This window comes from Siphateles boraxobius, unplaced genomic scaffold, assembly GCF_051911475.1.
Source record: "Siphateles boraxobius isolate OS27281-9 unplaced genomic scaffold, OSU_SipBor_1 54, whole genome shotgun sequence".
Classification (NCBI taxonomy): domain Eukaryota; kingdom Metazoa; phylum Chordata; class Actinopteri; order Cypriniformes; family Leuciscidae; genus Siphateles; species Siphateles boraxobius.
In genome coordinates, this window is record NW_027509180.1 from 4,593,720 (window position 1) to 4,608,895 (window position 15,176).

The 15,176-nt window shown below is 43.3% G+C and overlaps 3 protein-coding genes and 1 pseudogene across 6 annotated transcripts in view; 2 read left to right on the plus strand and 2 right to left on the minus strand.

The window, feature by feature from the left end:
• The window catches only part of LOC143714414 (uncharacterized), a 1,189,624-nt gene that overhangs the window by 1,146,334 nt on the left and 28,114 nt on the right, over positions 1-15,176 (minus strand). The window lies entirely within an intron of this gene.
• LOC143714443 (uncharacterized) overlaps positions 1-15,176 on the plus strand; it is a 207,832-nt pseudogene that overhangs the window by 27,095 nt on the left and 165,561 nt on the right. The window lies entirely within an intron of this gene.
• The window catches only part of LOC143714441 (uncharacterized), a 96,447-nt gene that overhangs the window by 27,064 nt on the left and 54,207 nt on the right, over positions 1-15,176 (plus strand). The window lies entirely within an intron of this gene.
• LOC143714420 (uncharacterized) overlaps positions 5,305-15,176 on the minus strand; it is a 596,609-nt gene continuing 586,737 nt past the window's right edge. The window contains exon 4 of the mRNA XM_077205589.1: positions 5,305-5,322. The gene's annotated coding sequence lies outside the window, so the exon portion shown is untranslated. The remainder of the gene's footprint in view (positions 5,323-15,176) is intronic.

Below are 15,176 nucleotides of genomic sequence, written 5' to 3' on the forward strand. Positions count from 1 at the left end.
TGTTGGTGTCTAATTGCCATTGTCTTCAAAAATATTTTGAAGTTTTGAGCATCATGCACCACTCTTTTGAAAAAGCGGTGCTTGGCCTCAAACCGCATGGTCCAAACGTGCAGCAGGGGCCCAAAGCACTTGACTAGAGCAGGATAATGCTCCACATAATGATGTTTAGGACGGAGCCTAATCTCAGGGAAAACCTCTAGTAGTGCCTGTCTATGATCACTGATTTTGCACACAAAATAGTCTAAGGTTTCATCAGTAAATGATTGGCACAATGCTAACTCTACCACCTCTTTCAGCTCCATCAAAACTGCCCATGATTCATCACCCTCTGGTACTACACTGCCAACAAGCAATGGAATAAGTCGGAGCAGAGTGGCATTTTCATGCCCATTTCCTCCAATCGTTCCTTGAGAAAGAAACTTTTTGGGAAGTGGCTGAGGTCTATCCACTTTATCAGTGTGTTGATATGGGAATGATGTAATCTTGTTGTTCAAATACTCCAAAGTGAAGTACTTCAGCCGGATCATCTCTTTAAGACAAAGAGAAAGCTCCATGGGAACGATACCTTCCATAAGATCGTGGAGTATATCAGGAGGAAACCCTGTGACTGTATGGAAGTAATTCAGGGACTCACGCAAGACACAGCCACCTTTAACACCAAAGTGGCTGCTCAAATTGCCACTTTCTTGAACAGTTAGCACATGTAGGTCATGGCTGGCTTTGGTTCTCGGAGGAAACTTTCTCTCTCTGACTTCAGTTACTTGAAACTCTTCAACTGATCCCATACAGAATCTGCAAACATGACCTGCTCTAAATTACTCTACAAAGCCACCTAATCCATGAGCAGCCAAATTGTCAGCAGACACACAAAAGACAGTGCCTCTGACATTCTGACCAACTCTTTCGATGAAGACACCATCTTTTTCCAGAGAATAAACATCACGCAGCAATGGAGCAAGTACAGCTGCATATCCATACTTACGGACGTCTGTCACTTTTACCAGTATTGCTAGCTGTATAGCATGTAATGCTGATCTGTATTTTGGTGGCACATTAGCAAGGACCCAATATACAGCGCAAACTTTGTGAATTTTCCGTGATGTGCCAAGTGGATTGCAAATTTCAAGATCATCAGTATATAGCTGGAGTGGTAGGATGAGATCCCCTGTTGACAGTAACTCATTTTCAATGAAATGAGAGCCATTGGAGCATGAAACATATTGACCATATGTAGTATTTGTTTCAGTAATCTTGTTAAGAATGTCTGTGTTTTTAAATAACTCTTGAATCATTGAAAGGATAGGAACATACATGCAGGTATGTCCAGGTTGCTCCAACTGATACTCCACTGGCATTACATAAGGATAGTTGTGCTCAATAAAGGTTTTTCTGCGCTTGGATGAACTCAACTCAGCACCTTTAGAGGTTGATGTAGCCAAAACATTGCAGTCCATGACAGCGGCAACAACTTCACTCAGTGTAGGTTCTGCAATACTGTGACCATTTCTTTGCAGTATGTCATTAACTGCCTCTTTGATCAACGGCTCAGATAAGGAGAAGATCTGATTCAAGTGGTCTACTATTTCCTGAGTAGCTGTGTTTGAGACATGGAGGATAGCCTGCATCTTTAGGAATAATGAAGATACGTTTTTTTTAAGTTGATTTCTTAGACTGCCAGTGTCACACTGATCATCACTCTCCACTTCTCTGCTGTGGCCTGGGCATTCTTCATGCAAATCCCTAGTTACCTCAGAAATACTGTCTTGAATATTATGGGGATCCTCACTAACAATATCAGTTTGAAAGTCTGATGCAACACCTGCTTGGTGTTCTCTACTTTTATGAGAATTGAATGAGGAGTACACATTCGTTTTATAGCTACAATCCTTATATGGGCACGTCACCGTTTCATGATTTTTCAAATGCTTTCTGAGATGACTGAAAACGTCTGATTCAGAAAAGGGTTGCTGAAATGTGCATAAAGGGCATTTAAATACCACAGGCCCCTGACTCTGTTCTGCACAACTGCTAGGTTGTGCTATATGATATCTTGACAAATGAGTACTCAGTGCATTAATGGCGCTTTTCCATTACCAGTACCAGCTCGACTCGACTCGACTCGCCTTGGCTCGCCTCGACTCGGCTCGCTTTTCGTTCCGTTTTCCATTGCAGAAAGTATCGCCACAAATAGTACCCGGTCGTCATAGCGACGCCTTTCGTTCCTCGTTGCCCCATCAAGCTCTCGCTGGATCCTCTCTTCGGCAACCAAACAAAGGAATGTCTGCACCTCCTCGTCTGACCACGGCGTATTCTTCCGAGTTGCCATAATAATAGTAGTAAGTTTAGTAACTATCTCTGGCTAAACTATTTAAAAAAGGCGGGGTTATTCTGGATACTCCATCTGGCGCGTGCAATGATGACGCAGTGAATAGTGACGATTCTCTCTGACCAATCAGCAGTTGGCATTGTTTTCACGTCACATTTTAGTATCGCCTTAGCTCGCCTCAGCTCGCTTAGAACCTCGCCGGAGGTGGTACGAAAAAAAGTACCCGAAAGCAGGTACAGGTACAACTTTTACACAGTGGAAAACCAAACAAAGGCGAGTCGAGTCGAGCCGAGCCGAGCCGAGCCAAGGCGAGCTGGTACTGTGTAGTGGAAAAGCGCCATAAGTGTCTGAAATGTACAAATGCAATCAGTGTATAAGCATGGAAGAGGGCTGATTCTGGAATAGTGGCTGTGCTGCAGCCTGTAGTGTCTAAATAACTGTATTCTGGAGGTGAAAGAAGCTGCGCACAACTTACACTTCCAGGTCATTTTGGAACCAGCAACCTAAAAGGTGAAGAAAAAAATGACAAAGTTTAGACCACCAACTAAAATTAAAACAGAATTGCTTCTACTTAATAAATATAACTACAATACTATTATCTTACCAAAACATGATATATGGAATACAGCTAACACTGCTTTAAAATGACATGTTTTCAAACAATTTGTTTTATATAATGTCTATAGATGTAAAACAGCATAAGTAAACTTATTAGTTTTTAACATGTTTTTAAGACAAATCTTGAATTAATTTTTGGACTCATTTTTAGACCAATCATTTCTTTTTTGCAAGCAAATTATACAAAGTTAAGTAAAATATGATCTAGACAGGGTCAAAGGTTAAATATCAATTAGGAAGATGGTATTTATGAACAAAACACTTTCATGAATTGTTGACTTAAATACAGCAAAAAGCTTTATTTTGTTCAAACAGGCAAGTCGAATATGTGGGAGTGCGTCTTATTTAAGGTAACCACACTAAAACATTGTCTGAGAAAAAAAATAATTTAAGTTATTGGTATTTAGAGGGGTAAGGGGGGAGGAGGGTGAGAGGGGTGATTGATAGAATAATTCACATTCATTGGATTACCTGGTATCTTTATCACGTCTCCAGTTTTCTTAACTCTGTATTAACTTCCTGAAACTGGAACAGAGATGCATGAACTGATCTGAAACTGGACAATTAAAAGCATTCAAAGAGTATCACATTATAAATACTTCAATTTTTATATTTTCCCTGTTAATGATCTTTTCATTTGATCACCAAAGTGTCTAGCTACTAAAAGGCATCAAGCTAAATTAACATTAAAGTAGCAGCACTGGAAATGTACTGCATGGTTAATTAACAATAATGCAATTTCTACAAACTAAAGCCTTACTGGTAAGAGTTTTTAGTTTATTAATATTTGTTATGAAAAGCAGCTTGTCTCCTGCAAGGTCGTTTGTTTTAAAATCCACGCAGCACAAGATGGCGGCCCTGGGCAGTTGACTGGTGTTCTGTTAACGTCCCTAGAAGCTACAGAGAACTCGGACTTGCTGAGTCAGTGTAGTAACTGTAGTTTGAGCTTAAATACGCCCTATAATGCACGTTCATGCTCTTTTATTATGATAATGGACCTTAGCGGTGCACTATTGAAAGTTTCCATCAACAAAAAAAATCTAAATATCGCATACGAGGTGTCTGCAGTGGTTCAACTAACGTCTAATTCTCACACCGAACGCGAATTTAATTATTTGCGCGAGTAAATTACATACAAAGTCAATGCAAAGACGCGAATAGACGCATCATTCGCGCCCAATTCGCTCGAGTTCAAATTTTTCAACTTGCGCGGGTGAACGTCTTCCGCGCAAGTTGAAAAATTTGAACTCGAGCGAATGTTCAAGCGTCTAACTAGACGCGATAGACGCGTATTTGACGCTCTATTCGCGTTCGGTGATGCCACATTCCTAGATCTATCCGTCTAGATAAGACTACCGTGATGAGCCAGTGAATACGCTCTCTGAGACAAACACATCAACAAATGCATAAAAAAAGTCAAACTGAATAAATATTAACACTAAAAACTTACAGTAAGTCCAATGATGCTGCCGCGTAGGTAGTAACTTTCTGAAGGCCTTCTGTCGTTGGTTGCTTCCCGCCACCCGCGTGCAAAATGTTCTTCTGGTTTTTTTTTGGGGTGGGGGGTTTGCACAGAGCGGTTAGGATAGCAATCAGCGTAGTATGTGCAATGCATTAGCGCCGCCTTCTGCTTCGGATGTTGAATCAGATTAACTCGGAATGAAAAATTATCCCTGGAGCTGCTCAACACTTAAATAAAAAATATATAGGCTACATTAAACTGATGACAATAAAAATACAATAAATAAATACATTTTGTCTTCCACTAATATCTAATGCATTTCAGTTTGCCCCAATCAAATTGTTTTAATAGTATATGGTTGTTATTTATTTGTTATGATCGATTTTACTTATTTGGTTAAGCACTTTGAGATTTTATTGTATTTTATATAAATATTGTATTTTATTATTGTATTTTATATAAATTAAGTTTATTTTTAAAACCTCCCTATTTAAAACAATAAAAATAACAGGACTTTATCATTTGTAGCATGTAATTACTTAATTGTATTAAGTTGTATTTAATTTATGTTTTTAAGTTTTGCTTACTTATTCACAAAAAAGTTCAATTTAATAAAAAAATATTAGTTAAATTTACTCAAAATGGAAGACCGTGTTACACCAACTTAAAATAATTAAGTTAGTAGAGCTTTTTCTAAAACTTTGAGTATACGCTACTTAATCTATTTAATTAATTTGAACGTTTGGGTTTACAGTGTACAAACACACAAGGGACATAATCACAGTGTTTTGTCTTTGTCTATAATTGCCCTCAATCTGCCCTATCCGTCTCTGACTCTGTGCTCGATCTCTTCTTCAGTCATAGTGATTTCTGTCGCTGCCGTCGCTGTTTTCCTTCTTGCTCTTCTCTGGCTGATCTGCAGAAAAACAGCTGGTGAGTTTTCACATTTACTCCTTTACAACAATTAAAAACAGTTCAGATGAGCAAACAAACACTTCATGTTCAGACTGTAATTATCATAGAAACATGTGGATTATATAAAATTTTCAAACAGAAGTTCATTCCTGCTGAGAAATCCTAGAATGTCAATCTCAAACGAGTTATCAAGTCAACAATCATTTTTATTATTCATTTTAATGCTTCAACAAAATCTTATTGTTGAAAATCTTAACGCTTAACATTGTGTTTTTCATGTGTCTTACCATAAATACTCGTATTTCACGAGGCACTTGTTTTCAGATAATAAAAGAGGGACTGGCGACTCTGCGGTGAGTTCAGTAATGCAGTGATTTATATTTGATTAATATCTTTAAAGCTCAATAAAGTGTAATTAATGCAGTTTAACTGTTTGTTCTGAAGGTTAAAGATGAAAATGAACATAAAGGGACGTATGAGACGATCAACACGTCCATTCCTCCTGATCCAAGAGCCGATGTGAGTAACTAAATCATCAAACATTACAGTCACTGTCTGTTCAATCATGTGATATAAATTCGAATCGTGCATATATTTTGTGTTATTCTACATATTATAGTGAGAGATATGTCTGTTCTGTGTGTTAATCTTGACTCTCTGCATGTTTGCATTGATGTTTAGGAGCAGACAGATGATGTGACTTATTCTGAGGTCACTTGTTCCAGTACAAAGCCAGTAAAATCACTCAATGTGAGTCAATACCAGCACATGAGTTTGACTCTCAGATAAATGAAGCTCATGCTCTAATAATAATAATAATAATAATTGCTGCTGTTCAAACATTGATGTACAGAATCTGTGCTGTTCTTTCAGGATCATAATGATACAGTGACATACACTGCCGTCAGAGGAAGAGAAAATAAACCGCAGGATGAACTTTACGCCTCTGTGAACAAGAACAAGACCTTCACAAATAAACATTAATGATACAGATCATGAGCTCATCATATCAGGAGCAGACGGGAAGATTTAATCTCTCTGGTGTTTGGAGGAATTATATATGTGTGTGTGAGCGAGCAGATATTTGTTGAATGTACTGTGAATATGAATGAGATTAATTGTGAATCATGATCTGGTCAGAGCACAGAATCTCATCTATATCATCACAGCTACAGTAAAGTTAGAGATTGAAGCCCTGGTGTGTTTTCATACAGGCCAGACTCAATCTAGTGTCTCACAAGCCTCTTCCATGACTGAAGTCTGTTTATCTGCTGGATTTCTGTCTGAAAACCTTCCTCTTCATGCAGAAGCTCATGCTGAAACGATCCTCTTGCTTCAGCTTGTATATCAGCTGTTTCTTCTACAGAGATTGAAGAGAATCTACGTCCGTCTGAGAATTACATCAGTGTCTGCTTGCTTTATATTGCCATAAGATATTCTAAACTTTGACTTTGCAGTGTATATATGTCACAAAATTAAATATCAGTCATTTCTTTCTTTTTTCCACATGTGACAATAAAGAGCATGAAAAATCATGGGTTAAAATAAAAGTTTTTGTCTCTTCTATTCCAGTAAAAAAAAGACAGAACTAAACTTGCTCTTGTTAGCTGGAAAGTTTCAAAGTAAGTAAGTTCACATTTTAAATTAATACCTGTATGATTGTATAAAGGTAAAAGAGTAGCAAAATTCGAGAGCTTGTAGATTTTAATTTGGGAACAAAATATTCATTTATAATCCGTAATTTGTTTGTAATTATAAAACGAAAATACAGTTTCTGTTTTTTGTTTCAAAACGAAAAACCAAATAACCATTTTTGGTGTCAGAATCAAAAAACGAAAAACCAATTAAAAACGGCCCGTTTTTCGTTTTTGGCGATCATTTTATCGTTTTGAACAGTTTGAGTCTTTTAACTTCATTCAATTCGTTTTTAGTTTATAAACCAAAAACGGAAGTCACGTGGTCTATTCCTTTTTTGGAAGCGAAAGTAACCAGTAACACTTTCAAAATAAAAGTAACTATAGTTAGCGAGGTGATTGTAAACTAAAACTGAACTAATATAACGTTTTTTAGGACAACTAAAGTAGCACTGGGTGTGAAAAAAACACTTTAGTTAACTGATATAAAACTTAAAACTAATAAAATAATAACTCTGGCTGTTAGGGAGAATTAAACATTTGTAAGACCATTGGTGACCTGTAACTTCAGATTAAGACAAGTGAACTCATTTTATATGTAGCTTAGGATAGCAGGTAGCTTATTTATCTATAAGTTTCTATTTCTTTAATTCACATTTTAGTTTTGTAACATATTTATAGTCCTTCTTGCTATGTGGAAGCTCAACCAGCAGAGGTCACTCTACCCTCTTCTGTGCACCGACTCTTTCTGTGGGACAACAGGCAACAAGAGATTGACCTTTTGACTTGTGTTTATATCAAAGAGAAGGCAAGCACTGCTACCAACAGAAGCTAATCACTGAGTGTGAAGGGTGTGCAGAACTTCACCTGCCTTCCAGCTCCTCTTTCTATGGCACTATAGCTGCTAAACACTCTCAGCTTCCACCATCTACTGTTACTGTGTCAAAACAAAACTCTTCCAAAACAAATCTATAAAGTTGTATACTTTTTATTTTCCTATGCATTTTTCTCCAGTGTAATATACTTATGTTAGTTAAGTAGATGAAATATTTTTTATGCAGCTTAGTTATGTAGACCTACTTGTGTGTGAAACCTAGCATTACTCCGTTTAAAAAATGATCTCTAGCTCTGGGACTTTCAGATCTTTTAGTGCTTTTTTGGGTTTAATTCTGTTTGATGAAACACCAGGGAAACACTCTGTACTCTTGGTACTTGTGTAAAGTAAAATAAAAGTGAAGTTAAATCATTTAGTTTTTCTCATTGGTACTCGTGTCTGGGCCTCCCAGAGTTTCCCCAATACCTGGAGGATGTGAGCCTGTGCGCTGTGTGCAGGGTTTAAGGACTGATGATAGTAGCAAGACTGGCCTCAGTCACCTACCATCACTCTCTCTTCAAATAAATGCTGGACTGGCAGGACAAAGCAGCACACCACTCCTTCCTCCGGCACCACAAAACTGGAAGAAATACATACAAATAGCTGAACATTACTTAAAACAGGTTACCAATTTCTAAATAAGTATGAACAAAACCGAAACCTAAAAAAAGTAATTGCAAAACTTAATCCCGAATTGTGTCCCTTAAAATGTTAATGACATCTCCCACCCATGTCACTTCAAAATGAACCTCGGCAAAACTGCCGTCCCTACATTTCGGGCAGCTGGACTCATTAACTAGCCATTGTTGAATGCAGTGTTGGCATCCAATAACGCCGGGGTAGCATGGGGTCGCCACGGGGTTCCTCATGGCATCTGCAAGATTCATAATAATAGAAGAACAATGTGATCACTGTGCTGTCCTCATACAGAAAACACAAAATTAAAGTTTTATCAAACCTGGCTTTGCAACACAACTAATATTGTAAGATTTTGTACTTTGTTCTTGCAAGTAAGGTGTGGAAACGGATTTGGTATGAACATTGAGATATGAAAATCATATTTCAATATAACACATTATATATGCACAAAGCTAAGCTTAGGATGATGATTGAGTACTAATTTGCTTATGAGTAGCCTTAAATTGATGTTCAATATCTTTTGCATATCAGCATTGTTATTATACAACACATACTTGCATGTTGTGTTGAGTTATTGTATTCATCAAATCACATATGTAGTGGATTACTGTTACTTTTAGTGTTACACCCAAATAAAGTGCCCAGTTCAGGTGAGGATTCCCCACTTCTCTTCTTTAATGGCAGCACGAAGTCTGAAAGGTCAGAAGAGGGAAAGCTGACTTATATTACGTATATTATGACATTAAAGGCCACAGCCTGTTCACCCTGCTGCCTTCTGGGAAGAGATATAGTGAAGGGGGTGGACTGGAATCCACTGCTGCTTCGATGTATATGTAATGATTGATTATAATTAAGGTATTAATCAATATTTTTCCTTCTAAATATCAAATGAGTTGAACGACTTCTCTGGAGATTTTACTTTATTTATATAAGTTACCAGTGTGATTACTGAAATGTTCTTTTCATGTATTCTTTAATGTCTGTATTTGATATCTGAATGCAGTGCTTGCTTATTTAACCCAGCTTCCAGAAATGAAATAGGGACTTGTTTTGTGTTTGAGAAAGGTCTTCAATGTGTTAAAACATATAGGGGTCATTGAAGCCAATAGTTTAAGGGGCCATTTCTTTGTTAAAGCCTTACTTTCCAGTTAGACTAAAGTTTAGCTATCCTTGAGAGAAAGAACGCATTATCTTGATGTTTTGAGAGGACTCTCCTGTTTATAGTGAGAGCCTGGCCAAATCCAACCTTGGAAAAGCTGTGTGTCAGTGTGTGTGTTAGTCTTCTTGGTTACAGGTTAAGGAACCACTGGCATTATTGGAGATTGACTGAGTTGTTGTTCTGGACATGCTGACGCCCAGCAACCCAAATCTGCGACCTGGAAGGTCATGACGTGCCTAACTTCAGCTGCATAATCGATGGAGATATGCTTCAGTCTATCTGTATATGTGTGGAAAATTACTGTGTTTATCTATTTCATAGCCAATGAGAATCATTCATCCTGTAAGCAATGGCGTAGCTTAGACCTTGGAAATCGTATAACTGCTGTGATCTTTGTAACTGTAAGCGGGGCGGCCTACGAACTCCTGTGCGAGTATTGAAGCTGACTTCTGCTGATGAAACTGCAAACTATCTTCAGTAAAACTTTTCTTTTAATTTTTATAATTCTGACTCCGGGTCTTCATTCTTCACATCTGGTTCTGGGTCTTTGACTGTATACCCCTTACAATAGACATTTATTCTGCTGTACCACCAGACTGCAGAGCAGTTTTCCCCCCCAAGCTATCAGACTTTTAAGCTCAAATCCATCCTCAGCACTGCTCCATTGAGTATAGTTTATTTCTGTTGACCATTTTTATAAGTGCTTCTGTATTAATGTATACTGTCTGCTATGTAGCAGAAGGGAGTTACAAACTCAGTTAACTCTATATCTTGTTATATTGTGACAAAATACCTCCCAACCTATGATGTAGGATCATGCAATTGTGACACAGAAGAGTGCTGGAACATGTTAAAGGAGGGCTGGGTAGTAAATAAGAGTTAAAGATGACTGAAATATGTGAGCAGAACAAGGGTTAGATCAAAAGAAGAGATCTGCGGCCAAACTAAGAGATATGTGCAACTCTGCTTAGAAGATGCATACATGTGTAACATTGGTTAAGGTGCTCATAAATAAGCCCAGAATGCATGATAATGACATCGTAAAAACACCTTATGTGGGGGAAGGTTTAGAAGAGTATAAAAAAGTGGTTTGTAGCAAGAGCCGTTCAGTTCTGTATTTTTTCGGTGTGTTTGGTTAATTCATTTTTCATCAACCTTTTTGGTCTCCAATGCTGCATTCTTATTTTTCCATCGATTCTTGTTTCATTATTTTCATCCCACAAAGGTTATTTGGGTGTATTTCCCCATATGTAAAATATCTTTAACATTGAAATTATTTCAAAAGGTACGGTGTTTGTGTGACTGATTTTTATCGGAAGGCCTAAATCGGGTGACAAGTGAAGTTCAGCATATGTACAGGTCACGCTTGGGGTCATTAACAGAATGCTTCCTGATTTTTCAGCCATAGCTCTTAACCTCCATCTCACTCCTTGTCAGGGAGACACAATAGTCCAGGCCTCAGACTAGCAGAAAACGTCTCGGTTACGTATGTAACCCTCGTTCCCTGAGTAGGGAACGGAGACGTTACGTCGGATGACGACGAATGGGGTTTCGCTTAGAACACCTATCGACTTCGAGTATTACAAAACGAGCCAATGGCAAAGAAATGCCATGGGTCTGCGGAATTTGCATAGCGTATCTCCGCCTTACCTCGTGGGTATAAAAGGAGGACGCCGGCAACAGGCAGATATGTTTCTTCGCTGAGGAGCCAAGACTGAGCTCAGGCGATCCCCGCGGTACAGCGGAAAGTGGCAGGCAGACGTAACGTCTCCGTTCCCTACTCAGGGAACGAGGGTTACATACGTAACCGAGACGTTCCCTTTCGTTGTCACTCCGAGTTACGTCGGATGATGACGAATGGGGTTACCAGTCTAATCACGCCACCTTCTCAGCTGTCTTCCAGTGCCCTGCGTAAATCTGAGATCCCTGTCGTGAGACTGGCACGGACGAAGGACTCCTATTTAGCACAGGAATACCAAGGTACACTGGGGGCATATCCCAAAGTTTAGGGGAAATATGCAATTACTGCCAACCCAGAGGGGGGGGACTTAGAGAATACACATATGACCCGAAGGAGACATATGGAGAACACTGGGGTGTCCAGCCGCAGGTGGAATATTTCAACCCCAGGGGTGGCAAGGTGGCTTGCCAAGGGAAAGACACACGCTCAGAGAGGCTTACAGTGGAAATACACATGTGGGGGTCGCTCAGAGGAGGGACCATGCACACGGGAGGCACCTAGCCGACGCACAGGCAATAGACACTGGCGCCAACGTCAAGAGTGCTGGAGGAACTCAGGGCTTTTTGGGGAAGCTCACCTGAGGAGAATATCGCACGTATCCAGTCCGTGGAGTGGAATGGCGAGCAAGCGAAGACACCTGAGCGGGTCCAGTACTAGCTGGTTGAAGCGAGTACATGAGAGGACACTGGCTCCACTCGGAGATTGTAGAATCTGGCGAATGTGTTAGGTGTCGCCCAGCCTGCAGCTCTGCAGATGTCTGTTAGCGAGGCGCCATGCGCTAGAGCCCAAGAGGATGCCACACTCCGGGTGGAGTGGCCGGTCACACCAAGGGGGCACGGTCGACCTTGCTGCTGGTATGCCAAGGCAATGGCGTCCACTATCCAGTGAGACAGCCTTTGCTTGGAGAGAGCCTTTCCCTTCAGCTTCCCACCATAACAGACAAAGAGCTGGTCTGAAGTCCTGAAACACTGCGTCCTGTCTACATAGGCGCGGAGGGCGCGTACTGGACAGAGCAGTGCCAAGGCTGGGTCTGCCTCCTCCGGGGGCAGCGCTTGCAGGTTCACCACCTGGTCCCGGAAGGGAGTGGTAGGAACCTTGGGCACATATCCAGGCCGGGGTCTCAGGATCACGTGAGAGTAAGCCGGCCCAAATTCCAGGCACGCTTCGTCAACGGAGAATGCATGCAAGTCCCCCACCCTCTTGATGGAGGCCAATGCAACCAGGAGCGCTGTCTTCATAGACAGGAACTTAAGCTCCACTGATTGCAAAGGCTCAAAGGGAGCACTCCGCAGGGCAGTTAGAACCACTGAGAGGTCCCAAGAGGGAACGAGAGGAGGACGAGGAGGATTCAGTCTCCTCGCTCCTCTCAGGAACCTGATGATCAGGTCGTGCCTTCCAACAGACTTACCTTCGACTGGGTCATGGTGTGCGGCAATAGCGGCAACATAGACTTTCAGGGTGGAGGGAGACAGCCTTCGCTCCAGCCTATCTTGAAGGAAGGAAAGCACGACACTAATCGAACATCTCCGGGGGTCTTCTTGAAGAGAAGAGCACCAGTTGACGAAGAGGTTCCACTTCAACGCGTAGACGTGTCTCGTGGACGACGCTCTAGCGGAAGTGATGGTAGCCGCCACCGTAGGTGGAAGGGTACTCAAACCTGCTTCGTCCCGTCCAGGAGCCACACGTGGATGTTCCAAAGATCGGGACGAGGGTGCCATAGGGTGCCCCGTCCCTGAGAAAGGAGGTCCTTCCTCAGGGGAATCGGCCAGGGAGGTGCTGTCACGAGGAGTACTAGTTCGGAGAACCAGGTCCGGGCGGGCCAGTATGGCGCGACCAGAATGACCTGCTCCTCGTCCTCCCTGACCTTGCGCAGGGTCTGCGCAAGAAGGCTCACTGGGGGAAACGCATATTTGCGGCCCCGCGGCCAGCTGTGCGCCAGTGCATCCGTGCCGAGCGTGCCCTCGGTCAGGGAATAGTACAGGGCGCAATGGGTCGAGTCGTGAGAGGCAAACAGATCTATCTGTGCGTCCCCGAACTGGTCCCAAATCAGCTGAACCGACTGGGGATGGAGTCGCCAATCTCCCGGGAGGGGCTGAAGCCGTGCGCTGCACAGTTCAGGGCTCCGGGGATGTAAATGGCATGAAGCGACCTCAGATGCTTCTGACTCCATATGAGGAGGTGGCGGGCGAGTTGCGACATACGGCGGGAGCGTAGACCACCTTGATGGTTGATGTACGCTACAGTGGCGGTATTGTCTGAGCGGACTAGTACGTGTTGGTTCTTGAGCACGGCCCGGAAGCGGCGCAAAGCAAGACGTACGGCCAGCAACTCGAGGCAATTGACATGCCAGAGGCGACGGGGTCCTGTCCAGGAGCCCGCGGCAGCACGTCCATTGCACATGGCACCCCAGCCCGTGGAGGAGGCATCTGTCGTTACAACAACATGCCGCGAAGCTCGTTCCAGGGGCACTCCGGCCCGTAGAAAACTGAGGTTCGACCACGGGGTGAAGGTCTGACGGCAGGTCGGAGTAACTGTTACTCGGAGGGTGCCGTGTTGCCATGCCCACCTCGGGACTCGGTCGCGAAGCCAAAGCTGAAGCGGTCTCATATGAAGCAATCCGAGCGGCGTTGCCGCGGCTGCAGAAGCCATATGCCCAGGAGCCTCTGAAAAAGTTTCAGTGGAACCGCACTCTTGCCCTCGAACTGTCTCAGGCAAGTCAGCAGTGACTGCGCGCGCGCTAGCTCGTAAGCTGCGCGGACATGGCGACCGAGTCGATATCCATACCGAGAAAAGAGATCCTCTGCACGGGGCAAAGTTTGCTCTTCTCCCAGTTGACCCGAAGGCCCAGACGAGCTAGGTGCCGAAGCACTAGGTCCCTGTGTTCGCAACCTGAACTCGAGAGTGAGCTATGACCAGCCAGTCGTCGATATAACTCAGGATGCGAACCCCGTGTTCCCGAAGGGGAACAAGGGCAGCCTCGACGACCTTCGTGAAGATGCGAGGAGACAGGGCTAGCCCGAAAGGGAAAACCGCGTACTTGATGCCTGCCCCTGAAAGAAAACCGAAGGAACGGTCTGTGTCAAGGAGAATAGAGACATGAAGTAGGCGTCCTTCAGGTCGATCGCTGCAAACCAATCCTAGGCCGTATGCATTCGAAAACGCGTTTGAGCATCTTGAACGGCATCCTGTGAAGGGAGCGGTTCAGCACGCGCAAGTCCAGGATTGGCCGTAACCCACCGGTTTTATTGGGGACAATGAAGTAGGGGCTGAGAAGCCGGCTGACCTCATCTCGGCTGGAGGGACAGTCTCGATTGCGCCCTTCGCCAGCAGGGTGGCAATCTCTGCTCTCCTGATGGGGGCATAGCCACCGACAAAAGTGGAGCGGACTCCCCAAGTGGGGAGGAGACCGTGCGAACTGAATCGCATAGCCGAGCCTGATGGTCCGCGCGACCCAGCGGGACAGACGGGGAAGCTCTAACCAGGCTCCCAGGAACTGAACCAGCGGGATCATGCGACCACAGGCGTCCCCCCGGAGGGGCAGCGAAGCGGAGTAACTGGCCCAGACCTTGACGGCATAGCGGCCCGATGTGGGGGCACAGTTAGCAACCGCGCCCTGGCAGAGGGGCCAGGGGAGGACCAGGCTGGTCGTCCCGCGGGGGCCTGCTCTGCCAGGGGTCTGGCGACAGAGGGGGACAGGGGCGAAGCGGTCCGTGGACGGCACACCATGTCAACCACCTCTGGGACAGAGGGGGACGAGGAGAGCACGGCTTGTGGGCGGCGCTCTGTGACGTCCGAGAACTCTGTGCTC